This window comes from Callospermophilus lateralis, chromosome X (genome assembly GCF_048772815.1).
Source record: "Callospermophilus lateralis isolate mCalLat2 chromosome X, mCalLat2.hap1, whole genome shotgun sequence".
Classification (NCBI taxonomy): domain Eukaryota; kingdom Metazoa; phylum Chordata; class Mammalia; order Rodentia; family Sciuridae; genus Callospermophilus; species Callospermophilus lateralis.
The window spans coordinates 12,104,006-12,117,024 of record NC_135325.1 but is presented as its reverse complement, the minus strand read 5'-3'; positions in this window follow the sequence as shown (position 1 = coordinate 12,117,024).

Sequence of the window (13,019 nt, the reverse complement as noted above, 5' to 3'; positions counted from 1 at the left end):
TAGATAGTGGGATTTTCAGATATTGTATATAAAGAATTAAAGATAAATTTGATAGAATTAGAAAATAAGAGACTATCAAAACTGTCCTGGAGATTAATATCCAAAATACATAAAGAACTCAAATAATTAGCTAGCAAAAAATAGTTAATATGATTAAAAAGTGGGCAATAGACCTAAATAGACATTTCTCAAAATAAGACATACAAATAGTCAACAGATATATGAAAAAATGTTCAACATCACTAATCATAAGGGACACGCAAATCAAAGTTACAATGAGATATCACTTCATTCCAGTTAGAATGGCTATTATCAGCCAGAATCATTATTGAATAATTATAATCCTAGTGGCTTGGGAGGGCGAGGCAGGAGGATCTCAAGTTCAAAGCCAGCCTCAGTAACTTAGCAAGGCCCTAAACAACTTAGTGAGACCCTGTATCTAAATAAAAATTATAACAGGCTGAGGATGTGCTTCAGTGGTTAAGCACCCGTGGGTTCAATCCTCATACCAATAAATAAATAAATAAGTAGGCTGCTAAATTTTGGGCTAATTTGTAATGCAGTAATAAACAATACACTGTCAATTCTCTCTGAATTGACTGAATGATTCATTGCAACCCCAACCAAAATCCTTTCAGAAAGACTTTGTAGAAACTGTCAAGCCAACTCTAAAATTAATATATTTTTAGGCAAAGAATCTATACTAATTATACAACTTTGAGAAAGAACAAAGCAAAGAACTCACAGTACCTGATTTCAAGATGTACAATGAAACTGGAGTAATCAAGATGGTGTGGTATTGGCAAAAGAATAGGCCCAGGGGCTGGGGCTGGGGCTCAGTGGTAGCACACTTGCCTGGCACGTTTGAGGTTCTGGGTTCGATTCTCAGAACCACATATAAATAAAGATCTGTCAACAACTAAAAAAATTTAATAATAATAATAAAAGAATAGGCCCAAAGGTTCATGGAATACAACAGAAAGTCGAGAAATAGAACCACACATATACGGCCAATTGATGTTTTAAAAATATTTTTTTTAGTTGTCGATGGACCTTTATTTATTTATATGTGGTGCTGAGAATCAAACCCAGTGCCTCACACATGCCAGGCAAGTGCTCTACCACTGAGCTACCACCCAAGCATGGCCAACTGATTTTGATGAAAGTGCAAAGGCAAATTTTAAAAGATAATCTCTTTAACAAATGTTGCTGGTGACATCCCTAACAAATAAACAAAAGAGCCACATTGTCTTCCCCATGTCCTGTGTAAAAAGGAACTAAAAATGGATCAGGGATCTAAATATAAAACCTAAAACAATAAAACTTGTAGAAGAAAATATTTTTTAACCTAGGTTAGACAAAGACTTCTCATTTCTTATATTAAAGGAATAATCCATAAAAAAGTTAAATTAAGAACTTCTGCTTTTTTGCAAAACACACTGTTAAGGGGTGAGGGAAAACCACAGCCTTGGGCTAGGGCTGGGGCTCAGCAGTAGAGCTCTTGCCTGGCATGTGTGAGGCACTGGGCTCGATTCTCTGTACCACATATAAATAAATAAAAAATAAAGGTCTATCAACAACTAAAAAAAAAAAAAAAAAAGAATGAAAGAAAGAAAATAAAACCATAGCCTAAGAAAAATATTTTGCAAAACACATATCTAATAGTTGGGCACAATAGCACATGCCTATAATCCCAGAAACTTGTGAGGCTGAGACAGGAGGATAGCAAGTTTGAGGTCAGCCTCAGCAACTTAGGGAGGCCCTAAGCAATTTAGTGGCACCCTGTCTCAAAATAATAATAAAAAAGGGCTGGAGATGTAGCTCAGTGCTCAGTGGTAAAGCATCCCTGGATCCAATCCCCTGTACCAAACCAAACCAAACAATCCCACACATATGATAAAGGAATTGTAAGCAGAATATATACAGAACTCTCAAAAGTCAATAATAACAACTGTGGTTCTAGGGATTGAACCCAAGGCCTTGCACATCCTAGACAAGTGGTCTACCACTGAGCTACATCCCTAGCCCTCTCTGGCCCAATTTTCTATGTGCAGTTTATAACCACAGTCATGCTTGACTAGGTACCCACCATTCACGCAGCAAGGATTCAAGGCCTAAGTTAGTTTTCTCCTCTTTGAAAATTATTTATTCTATTTTTTTTTGTACTGGGGATTGAACTCTCAACTGCTGAGCCACATCCCTAGCTCTTTTAAAATTTTTATTTATGGGGCTGAGATTGTGGCTCAGCCATAGAGTGCTTACCTAGTACAGGCAGGACCTGGGTTCGATCCTCAACACCACATAAAAATAAAGGCATTGTGTTGTGTCCATCTATACCTAAAAAATAAATATTAAAAAAATAAAATTTTTATTTAGACACAGGGTCTCACTAAGTTTGCTTAGGGCCTCCTTAAGTTGCTGAGGCTGGTTTGAACTCGATCCTCCTGCCTCAGCCTCCCAAGCTGCTAGATTTATTTGCTTTTAACTTTCAGATTAATCAGGTTCAATCCTGATTAATCAGTACAGATCAACATTGGGCTGAAAGAGAGAGAATTTTAATAAAGGCAGGAGGAAATCAATGAAAGATAAGAAAACAAAACTTAATTAAAAAATTCTATCATAAAGTGTTGCTCATTATTATTGTTGATCTCTCAGTATGAACAAAATACTAGTAAGTATTATTGATTTCAAGAGTGAGGAGCTTCTAATCTGGAACCAATAATGGAAAAAAATGGAGTCTTGTCAAAAAAGAAGTGTGACTGCATAATTCAACCTTTGTTCTAGCTATTGTAGTGTGCAAAGCCACACATTGTCAAACATTTATGCATCAAGAACATATAAGATGGGGTTGGGAATATAGCTCAGTTGGTAGAGTGCTTGCCTCGCATGCACTAAGGCCCTGGGTTCAATCCTCAGCAGCACACACACACACACACACACACAATATATACATATATATGGACGGGCACAGTGGTACACGCCTGTAATCCCAGCAGCTCGGGAGGCTGAGGCAGGAGGATTTCGAGTTCAAAGCCAGCCTCAGCAAAAGCGAGGCACTAAGCAACTAAGTGAGACCCTGTCAGACACTGTCTCTAAATAAAAAATACAAAAGAGGGCTGGGGATGTGGCTCTGTGGTCAAGTGCCCCTAAGTTCAATCCCTGATACCCACCCCCCAAAAAAAAGAACATATAAGAAAATAATATAAATAATTATTATGCAAGTTGGCATAATGTGGTGAATTTCTTCTTAAAAAAGACTTTCATGTTGGGCAAAGAAAATAAAACATAGTTATATGCTATTTATCAAAGACACATTGGACTGGGGTTGTGACTCAGTGGTAGAGCGCTTGCCTAACATGTGTGAGGCACTGGGTTTGATTCTCAACACCACATAAAAATAAGTAAAATAGGGCTGGGGTTGTGGCTCAGCAGTAAAGTGCTCACCTAGCATGTGCAAGGCCCTGGGTTTGATCCTCAGCACCACTTATAAATGAATAAAATAAAGGTATTGGGTCCAACTACAACTAAAAAATAAATATAAAAAAATAAGTAAAATAAATGTCCACTGACAAGTAGAAAAAGTACTTAAAAAAGACGCATCAATAAAGACAAAGTTGGGGCTGAGGTTGTGGCTCAGTGGCAAAGCACTTGCCTCACATATGTGAGACACTGGGTTTGATCCTCTGCACCACATTAAAAAAAATGAATAAATGAAATAAAGCTATTGCATCCATCTATAACTAAAAAATATTTAAAAATAAAATAAAATCTGAGCAAAGCTATATCAAGCAAATTCTGGCAAAAACAGAGCATTATGGAAATTTTAATAATAGGCAAAGTAGAATTCAAGAAAGCAAACTTTTAATAAGACAAAGATGGATATTTTACAATTACATAATATATAATCCATGAACCTTTATGTATGCCCAATAGTAGCAAAATATAGAAGAGCGGGTAGAAACACAAGAGTACAGCCATAGAAAAGGCAGAAAGGTCTTGCCCTGTGACAGCATTTCCACCCGAATGGGCAGGACAAACTCCTCTTCTTTATGCTTCTTGAACACTCTATTATGGCTTTTATAATGATTGGTAATTTGCATTTGCCAGAAATTTATGCATACCAATTTGTTTACTGTCCCAGGGGCTTATATTTTAAAGTACTTATATTATTTCTAATTGTGGCTTAAAAGATTCTTTCTTTAATTAAAGAGATTTTCCCATGTAAGTTAGTTGGGGAAAGGCAGGGCAATAACATGGCTTTTCCTGCAAGAACACCTGCTTCAGTCTTATTAGTGTGCCAAGTGAGGCGAGATCAAAAAGCATAGCAGAGTACATGGGCCAGGCTCCTTTTTCCCTCATCTCACTCCTATTCCTTGGCAGAAAGAATAATGAGGCACTGGGATGTGGTAGAAAACCCAATAGAGTAGAAGTAATGGTTCTAGCTCTAGCCAAGCCTTAACTAGTTTTATGTCAGTCTATACTTTAATCACTTGAAAAATGATGATAACCAAGAATACAAAACCAATAGTTAGTGTGTCTTTCCCTCTTTTGTTATAAACACATAACTCAGAAGATTTTTAAAAAGTAAAAAAAAATTTTTGGTTCTGGGTATTGAACCCAGGGATGCTTTACCACCGAGCTACATCCCCAGCCATTTTTATTATTTATTTTGAGATAGGGTCATACTAAATTGCTGAGGATCTTAATAAGTTGCTGAGGCAGCCTTGAACTTGTAGTCCTCCTGCCTCTGTCTCCTGAGTTGCTGGAATTACAGGCATGCACCACCACACCCAGCTTAAACTCAGAATTAAAAAAAAAAATTTACCTTGAAATAACTAAACCTATAGGAAGTGGCAAAAATTGTATAAAATGTCCCATGTACCTTTCTCTCAGTTTCCCCCAATGGTGATATTAAAAAAATTTTTTTTAGTTGCTGATGGACCTTTATTTATTTATTTAAATGCAGTGCTGAGAATCAAACCCAGTGCTTCACATGTGCTAGGCAAGCGCTCTACCACTGAGCTACAACCCCAGCCCCCCAATGGTGATATTTTATACAGTCATAGTATAATATATCAAACCCTAGAAAATGACACTGGTCAATTACTCTTAACTAACTATGCTGTTCATTAGACATTCAGTTTTCAATCATTTTTAATCTGCAGTCATTTTAATTTAGATCTTTAGGTGGGTGTATATTTTATCCACATGTAGATTTGGGTACCAACTACCACAATCAAAATATAAAACTGTTCCATACCCACTAAGAAATGCTTTCTCCCTACTTCTTTGTATTTGCATCCAGTCTCCATCCTATCTTCCTGTTCTTGTTGTTGCCTGGCAACCACTAATTTGTTCTCCACCTCTATAGTTTTGTTATTTCAAGCATATTATATAGATGAAATTATACAGTGTATAACCTTTTGAGACTGACTTTTTTCCCACTGACAATAATGCCCTTGAGGCCCATGCAAGTTATTTTGAGTATCAATAATTCATTTCTTCCTAAATACTATTCCATTCTAAAGATGAGTCAGAGTTTGTTCATTATTCACCCACTAAAAGAATTTGGGTTGTTTCTAGTATTTTCTAGTATTACAAACAAAGGTGCTATGAACATTCATGCACAGGTTTTCTCATTTCTCCAGGATAAATGCTCAACAGTGGAAATATTCACTCATGTGTTTAGTAAATGGTTAGTTTTGAAGAAACTGCTAACCTACTTTTTAGAATGGCTGTACTCACTTTACATTCCCACTAGCAAGGTATGAATGGTCTAGTTCCTCTGCATCCTCACAACCATTTGTTTTTTTTTATAAATATTTTATTTTTTAATTGTGGTTGGACACAATACCTTTATTTTATTTATTTATTTTTATGTGGTGCTGAAGATTGAACCCAGGGGCCTCACATGTGCTAGGCAAATGCTCTACCACTGAACCATAGCCCCTTCCCAACCATTTGTTATTTTTACCATTGTACCTTGTAGCCATTTTGATAAGTGAATGACAGTATTTCATTTTAGTTTTAATTTGGCTAAAATCTTGAACATATTTTCGTGTACTTATTGCCATCTGCATATACTTTTCAGTGAAACTTCTGTAGATTTCCTTTGTACATTTTCTAATTTTTAAAATATTTTTACTCTTTAGTTTTGATAGTTTTTTTAAAGAGAGAGTGAGAGAGAGAGAGAGAGAGAGAGAGAGAGAGAGAGAGAGAGAGAACTTTTAATATTTATTTTTAGTTTTCGGTGGACACAACATCTTTGTTCATATGTGGTGCTGAGGATCGAACCCGGGCCGCACACATGCCAGGCGAGCGCGCTACCGCTTGAGTCACATCCCCAGCCCTTTGATAGTTCTTTATATATATTCAAAATACAAGTCCTTTGATGGGTATGTGGCTTGCAAATATTTTCTCCTAGTATGTAGCTTGTCTTTTCATTCTCTCCCATTTTTGTGGGGGGTACCTGGAATTGAACTCAGGGGCACTCGGCCACTGAGCCACATCCCCAGCTCTATTTTGTATATTTTACTTAGAGACAGGCTCTCATTGAGTTGCTTAGCACCTCACTGTTGCTGAGGCTGGCTTTGAATTTATGATCCTCCTGCCTCAACCTCCTGAGCTGCTGGGATTACAGGTGTGCGCCACCACACCCAGCTGTCTTTTCATTCTCTTAACAGTGTGTTTCACAGTATGAAAGTCAATTTTCATGATGTCCAATTTATTAATTAGTATAGATTTTCCTTTTGGTGTTATGTCTAACAATACTGTTGAGCGCTAGTTCCTGAAGATTTTCTCTTATCTTTCTTCTAAAAGTTTTAGTTTTATGTGTTACACTGAAATCCATGATCTATTTTTAGTTATTTTTGTATACAGTTCAAACTAGGTTTTTTTTTTTTTGCAGTATTGCAGTTTAATTTTATTTATTTTTTGTCTATGGCTGTCAAGCATTGTTTGTTGAAAAGACTATTATTCTTCCATTGAATTGCTTTTGCATCTTTGTAAAAAAAAATTTTAGTGTGTTTTGGTCCATTTCTGAGATCTATTCTGTTCCATTGATCTGTGTGTCTATTTCTCCACCACATTTTTTGTGTGTATGGTGCTGGGGGTGGAACCCAGGGCCCACGCTGTCTTGATTACTGTAGCTGCATAGTATGTTGATATCAGGTAGAGTGATTATTCCTACTTCATTCCTCTTTTTCAAAATTGTTTTAGCTATTTTAGAGCCTTAGCTTTTCATATAACTTTTAAAATAAGCTTGTCTATATCTACACAAAAGTCCTGCTGGGATTCTGATAGGAATTTTGTTAAACCTGTATGTCAACTTGGAGAGAATTGACATCTTTACTGTACTGAGTTTGCCAATTCATGAATGCAGTATGTGTTTCCACTTATTTAAATCATGATTATTTTCATCAATATTTAAAAATTTTCAGCATATAAATCCTGCATATATTTTGTTAGATTTATACTCAGTATCTTTTTAAAAAAGTGATTTTAAATGGCATTGTGTTTTAATTTTGGCCATGAAATCTCCATGTTCATTGTTAGTTATAGAGAAATCGGATAGATTTTTATGTATTTTTCTTATACTCCACAATCTTGCTGAACTCATTAGATTTACAAGCTTTTTGTAGATTCCTGAGGGTTTTCTATATAGACAATTGTGTTGCCTGCAAATAAGGATAGTTTCCTTTCTTTATTTTCAATTTATATGCATCTTATTTCCATTTCTTGCTTTATTGCAACTTTTAAGACTCTCAGTACTATGTTGAATAAGGAACTATTACAGTGGTTTTAAGGGGAAATCATCAGTCTTTCACCATTAAGTATGATGTTACCTAAAACTTTAGATAGCTGGGTAGACACTTTTTATCAATTTGAGGAAGGTCCCTTGTATTCCTAACTTGTTGAGAATGTTTATCATGCATGGGTGTTAACTTTTGTCAGGTGTTTTTCTGAATCAATTATATTATCATGTGATTATTCTACTTTAGCCTGTTGATATGGAAAATTACAATGATTGATTTTTTTAAATATCAAATCATTATATCCTGGAGTACACCCCAATTGATCATGGTGTATAATTCTTTTTATATATTGCTGAATTTGATTTGCTAAATTTTTGAAAGAGTTTTTGTGTCTAAGTTCATGGTTGATAATATTCTATAGTTTTCATTATCTGTGCTGCCTCTGTCAGTTTTTGGTAATACTGTCCTCATAAGAAGAGTTGAGAAATAGTCTCTACTCTTCAATTTTATGGAAAAGTTTTTGTAGAATTAGTGCTAAAACTCATAGAATTTTAAGCTGAAAGACACCCTTGGAATCAGTACTGACTGGAACCTTGATTTGACTATAGTGACCCCAGAGACCCCATTTTTTTTTCTCTCCACGTAGCTAAAACCAATTGTAGATTTCTATATCTTGGAGTATTATCAAGAGGAATAAAGTGACTATTGTTGACACAGAGTACAAAGAAGACAGTATGTTCAGAAGTAGCTGAAAAGCCATTTCCTAACAAAGTTGACATTTTCTCTCTTCATTGCACCCAAACCAGGAAATGACAATGAATTCAAATGCAAAGGAAAGAATGAACCCAAGTAGTAAGGGCTGATGAGTCTTAGGTTGGTTTTGTCCAGAAGCTGATCCTGAGGCAAAGATTCTGGTGCAGATAGTTTATGTAGAAGGTGCAAAAACCATACAAAAACAAACAAACAAAATCCCTCAGTAAGAGATTGGGGAAATTAGTGGGGAAGTGATACCTTCAAGGAAGCAAGACAGCCAATAAACTGTGTGCTATTAAGTTGCTTACCACTGTGGGTGTCTGGAACTCAATTGTGCTGAGAAAAGTCTGAGAACCAGTATAAAACACACACATACACACATACCCCTTAGTTGTTCTACAGAAGCAGAAGGAGTTGGGACATCTATATACCAAGTTCTCTGAGGCATTGAGTAAGAGCTACCCTTGAGGGCCATTAGTCCTTGACACTTTGGGTCTGCTCGCATAAATACCAGGGGCAGGAGATACCCTAAACAAAGAACTCCAGAGGCTGGTAAGTTGGAAGTCAAGTGGCAAAGACCAGGAGATATGGGTAGACCACCCACAGTATCTGCCACAGCAGGGTAATTAGAAAATTACATTTCGGACATAGTGAGAAAAATTATTTTCCAGAGAAAGATTTTTATGATCTGAGAAGAAAAATATGAATACCTTGATTTAGTTTATTCCAAAATTACTTGAACTGTAGAAATATATTCCTGGGGTGACACTGTAAACCTTTTGTCAAAAGTAATATTCTTGCTGGGAATGGTGGCACATGCCTGTAGTCCTAGCTACTAGGTAGGCTGAGTCAGGAGGACTGCTTAAGCCCAGGAGTTTGAGGCCAGCCTGGGTAATAAGCAAGACCTCATCTAAAAAAATTCCTTTTATGCTGTGCCTTTAGAAGTAAACTGTGAAGGCAAAAAGAGACTGGCAAAGGATAGTCTTTGCACAGAGCATTGTAATTTATTTTAAATTAATGCAAACCTAAAGATCATCATCTGATCCAATTTAGTTTAGCATGTTAAAAAAATTACATTAACTTATTTGTTAATGTAAAATGCTAAATGAGAACGTACCATGAATAAGAAAAAAGTAATGGATTGCATGCTGAAAATAACCTATGGATTAATATTTCTAGTTTCTCAAGAGATGATGTCATAATAAAACTCCTTGGGACAGATAGTATAATGGCATTAGTCAGAGATTTCTGGAAATGCTGATCCAACATTTTTTAACACTGGAGACTTATTTATAGAAATCTGTAATAATTATTGATCTAAAATATGCTTAAGTTGTATTCAATTCTTAAAAAATTCTATTATAGGATGGTATAATTTTTGTATTTCTTTACTTGATCCATATCCTATCATATCTTGATATTTTCACTTTTAGATGTTTCTCATGTTTCTGCAAATGTTGGAGAATTTTGGAGAATATAATTTGACAGGTTAATTTGAGTGCCAAAGACTGTCATAATTTAATATTACCAGGGAAAAATGAATATTCACTTTTCCAAAAATACAGAAGGAAATGATTTACTCTTGGAGAACTTTAAAAAATGATACACATGAATATTTTAAACTTAATGTCATTTCTATGAATCATAGCTGAATAAAATACTGTAAATTTATAGACTAGGTTTGAAAATTTGGGGATTTGGGGCAATTTTCATTTTTTCACATCTTCTTGGCCCACAAATCTGAGCCTCTCACCTTACTTCCAAGCAAAAGATTTAATAGTAGAGATGAAGTAAGTTCTCATGTTGTAAAACTTCATTAATTTTATAAACAGTAAATTTTTTCACTAGTACATTATGAAACTGAGCACAAAACAATTTAAGCCACACTTAAAATGATTTAGTCAGGTACTGTTCATGAAAATGAAGACTTGATGTTTGATTTTAAGCAAATCAACATTTCTTCAAATTGTCATTTTTTTTCATTATTAGGGATTGAACCCAGGGCCTTGAACATGCTACAAAAGTGCTCTACTACTTAGCTACATTCCAGCCCTTTCAATTTTTTTTTTTAATTTTGAGATGGGGTCTCACTAAGATGTCCAGGATATCTTTGAACTTGCAATCTTTCTGTGTCAGCCTCCCACGTAAAGTTATTCAACATTATTCTACAAATAATTAGCATTATTTAGGGAAATTGTATTGTTGTTTCACCATAGGAAAAAGCTGCAAAGAGCCTCAAGTTATAGAATCTTATTCTGTGTATTTTTACTTAAGATTAGAAATATGCTGGGCTGGGGTTGTGGCTCAGTGGTAGAGTGCTTGTCTGGCATGTGTGAGGCAATGGGTTCAATTCTCAGCACGGCATATAAATAAATAAAAAATAAAGGATCATCAACAAATAAAAAAAATAAAAAATATTAAAAATGTGAGATGACATCTTTTTTCTTCTCTTTCAAAATTCTTGATTGTGTTCCTGCAAATTGTTCCTATGAAAACTGCAGCCATTGTCAGTGGTGTTTGGTCAATGTACCATTGTTAAAAATATCTTGAAAACCAGCAGCTTTTATACAAGTGGTTATGCAGGTAATAACTTTTTCCCCCTATTTTTATTGGTGCATTATAGTTCTACATAATGGTGGGATTTGTTACATATTTATTAATATATGCACACAATATAACAATATTATTTGGCCAATGTCATTCCCCATTATTTCCCCTTTTCCTACCTTCCTCTTTCCCCAGGTCCCTTTCCTCTACTCTACTGATCTCCCTTCAATTTTAATGACAGTTAATAATTTCTTTAGGAAGGCATTGCTGCACTACTTTTATACTATTATCAGAGTTCTTTTGTCAGTTAATGTCAGTTACTTCACATATAATGTCTAACATTTTTGAAGATGGCTCCTGAGTTGGAGATTGCTATTGTTGGAAGTGACCCCTAAAAGCCCATGTGTTAAAGGCTTAGTCCCCAGACTATACTGCTATGGGGAAGTGGTGAAATCTTCAAGAGGTGGGGACATGTGGGAGGAAGTTAGGTCATTGGGGGAGTGCCCTTGAAGGGGATATTATGACCCTGACCCCTTCCTGACTCTCTTTTTGCTTCTCTGCTGCCATAAGATGAATAGGTGGCCTCTGCCACAGACTTCCACCACATGTTCTGTGCTGCTACAGGTCCAAAGTAATAGAACCAAGTGACCATGGACTGAAACTCTGAAAATAAATCTTTCCTAATTATAAGTTGATTATCTCAGGTATTTTTGACACAGTGATGGAAAGCTGACTAATGCAGAGACAAAGCTAATGGTATAGAGTGAAATATAACAATTTGTCCCTCAAGAAGATTCTGTCAAGTTGCCCCCAAATGATGAAAATCCTTAATCATTACGTTATGTTTTTATTCTTTTCAGGTATGTAATATTCAACACACATTTGCTGAATTATTATTTTTGTGGTTGTCATTGTTTATAATAATAAAGATCGAATCTCTAGATCTAATCACCAATTTACAGGAAATACAGAGGACAGAGGAAGACATCAGCTATGCAATGGAAATTTAAACAGCACAATCTAGATCATGAGAGATGCTTCAGGATGAATGGAAAATCAACAAATTTTCAGGGGGAAAAAGATGTGGGTGGAGAATCTACAGAATAAAAAGAGGTAAAAGCAATATAAAATATGGGGTAAAATTGGTGTTGGGGATATAGCTCAGTGGTAGAGTGCTTGTCTAGCATGTATAAGATCCTGAGTTCAATTCCCAATACCACAAAAAACAAAAATAAAAAATAAAAAAAAGCTTTAAAAATATGGGGTGAAATTAAACCATAATGCATATGGATCATACATGCTTAGGATATGAAACTATAATGAAATGATTACCCTAAATGCAAGAAATATAGCATTCTTTGGAGATGTAGGGACAGGGGGAGGATTTCTGGGGTGGTCAGTCATGGTTCTAACATGGATGGTAGTTACCAAATTGTCTTGCCTTTTAAGAATGCATTAAACTGTACATTTGTTTTATATGGTTTTCCATGAGTAAATACATTTTTATCAATAAAAAAGTTTAAGAAATATGGGCTGGGGTTGTGGCTTAGAGGTAAAGCGCTCGCCTGGCATGCGAGAGGCACTAGGTTCAATCCTCAGCACCACATGAAAATAAAATAAAGATACTGTGTCCACCTATAACTAAAAAATAAGTATTTAAAAAGGTTTAAGAAATAAATAACAAAAATTTTATATATATATATAAATTACACACACACACACATACACAATTGTCACTAAAGGACCTGACCAGAACAACTATAAAGGAGGAAAAATTTATTTGAGGACTCACAGTGTTGGAGGTCTCAATCCATTGACAGAGGGCTCCATTTCCTCAGGGCTTGAGGTGAGGCTAAATACACATCATGTCAGAAGAGTGGGGTGGAAGGAAGTGGCTCACATGATGATCAGAAAGCAGAGAGAGAGAGAGACTCCACTCTTTAGATACAAAATATATATCCCATA